This window comes from Typopeltis vanoorti, chromosome 3 (assembly GCF_054136105.1).
Source record: "Typopeltis vanoorti isolate ZY-2024b chromosome 3, IOZ_Tvanoo_1.0, whole genome shotgun sequence".
Classification (NCBI taxonomy): domain Eukaryota; kingdom Metazoa; phylum Arthropoda; class Arachnida; order Uropygi; family Thelyphonidae; genus Typopeltis; species Typopeltis vanoorti.
In genome coordinates, this window is record NC_143551.1 from 29,870,829 (window position 1) to 29,872,646 (window position 1,818).

Here is a 1,818-nt window from a genome sequence, read left to right on the forward strand (position 1 = left end):
AATTATCATTTCGGTAACAATCTTGCATGTACTAAATTATCATAAGCATAGAAAATAGTTTCCCATTCTAATTATGTGCATCCTAAAATAGATCGATAACATTAAAAATATCCTAAATGGTCGCTGATGAAATCTACAATTTCCCAACATCAAACGACTAAAATAAAATTAAAATATGAGATAAAGGGGTTAAAGATACTGTAACCCAGATAAATTTTCTATTTTCTTTCTTTTATCGAGCACGTGAACTGGTGTTTTATCGAACTCGTGTAGTCAATTTCAGGTGACAATCAGCCTAGCCTCCCTTCATTGTCAGTTGCACGTGTCCTAGCAACGCTCGAGTTAAATAAAGAGAATTCATTGGTGCGCTAAATTACGCTCTTTTTTAAAATAGTTTACTATTTTTCAAAAAGGATTTTTATATATTTTGCTAATGACTTGAAGAAAAACTATGCGCATTATATATGATCTTTAATTTAAACAGCAGAAATACAAGAATTTATTTATATCTCTTCCAGATTTTTTTTTTTTTTTTTTTTTTCAATCTGGGCATTAAAACTCGATAAGTTTATCTTTTATTTTACAAAAATATGTCGCAAGCTTCGTATAAACAATAAACAAGTTTTTATGATAAGAAATAAGTTTTTATGATAGTATCAATAATAAAAGTCTTTCTCCGCTTTCACCTACATAATTTCTGTAACTGTCGTGCCACGTAGTATTTAAAAGGAAAAAAAAAACTGAATATTCACTGTAGTTTCAAGTAATGCCACTAGATGGCGCAACTTGTTCACCAAAACAAGTCAACCTACTAATTCACAGTTTCATTTATCATTTATAATTCTACAACTCCTTTAATCCGCCAGCAAACAAGATTCACATGGATAGACACAATTTCTCGAGCTCTCCTACGGTCTTCCGTTGTCCTAGCAAGCTACGATTTGTTCCGGTGGTTCACTGATTACTGATTCAGCGGGACGCGTGGCTCTGATCGATCGACCTTGGCATTTCTCTCTCATCCTTACTGGGCAGACCCAAAATAGTTGCACGAGCCCGTTCATTGATTCGCTCTATGCTGTGTGGCTAAAATTATTGATCCCCGTTGTCTATTGGAACTTGAATCTGAAAGGTTTCACTACACAAATGCCATTCTCACGTGTAGACGAGCCGATGGTCGTAGCAAGGAGGCATAAATGTAATAGTTCGTTCGTGATATATTTGGTTACTGCAAAATTTTATTTTTTATTAAGGTATTTAAGAAATATTTTTTATGATTTTAAAAATTAACATAGAGGTTGAAATTGTAGAAAATTACCAAAAATGTATCTACCATTAAAGAATGGTTAAGGAAAAAAACCAAAAAGAACATCTCGCCCAACGTGGGGCTCGAACCCACGACCCCGAGATTAAGAGTCTCGTGCTCTACCGACTGAGCTAGCCGGGCTGATGTATACCCATCATTCTAAAAGTAGATATTTATAGCTTATACGAATAAATTTTTCCTTTCTTCAGTGGTTATTTGATTTTTAATGTATTTAATAATATGAATATTTTTATAATACGATTCCACTATTTAAAATTCCAATAAAATTTTAAAAATGCTTTAAAACCAAATACGAACAAAAATGTAATTTACATTATTAACTTATATTTATACTAAAATGATTCATTTAATTTATTCAGTCTTTAGCATTATTTGTATAATCAATTTCGACTTTAGATTTTAAAGTTACAATTCTAGTTAACTTATTTTTTTTAATTAATAGGAACTAAACTATTGTAACTTGGCAATTATTATCGAATTAACTTAAATCAACT

The 1,818-nt window shown here is 31.4% G+C and overlaps 1 non-coding gene across 1 annotated transcript; it reads right to left on the reverse strand.

Moving 5' to 3' along the window:
* Positions 1 to 1,371: 1,371 nt before the first annotated feature.
* Positions 1,372 to 1,444, reverse strand: TRNAK-CUU (transfer RNA lysine (anticodon CUU)). The gene has a single exon. It is a non-coding gene; the product is annotated as a tRNA-Lys (tRNA).
* Positions 1,445 to 1,818: the final 374 nt, after the last annotated feature.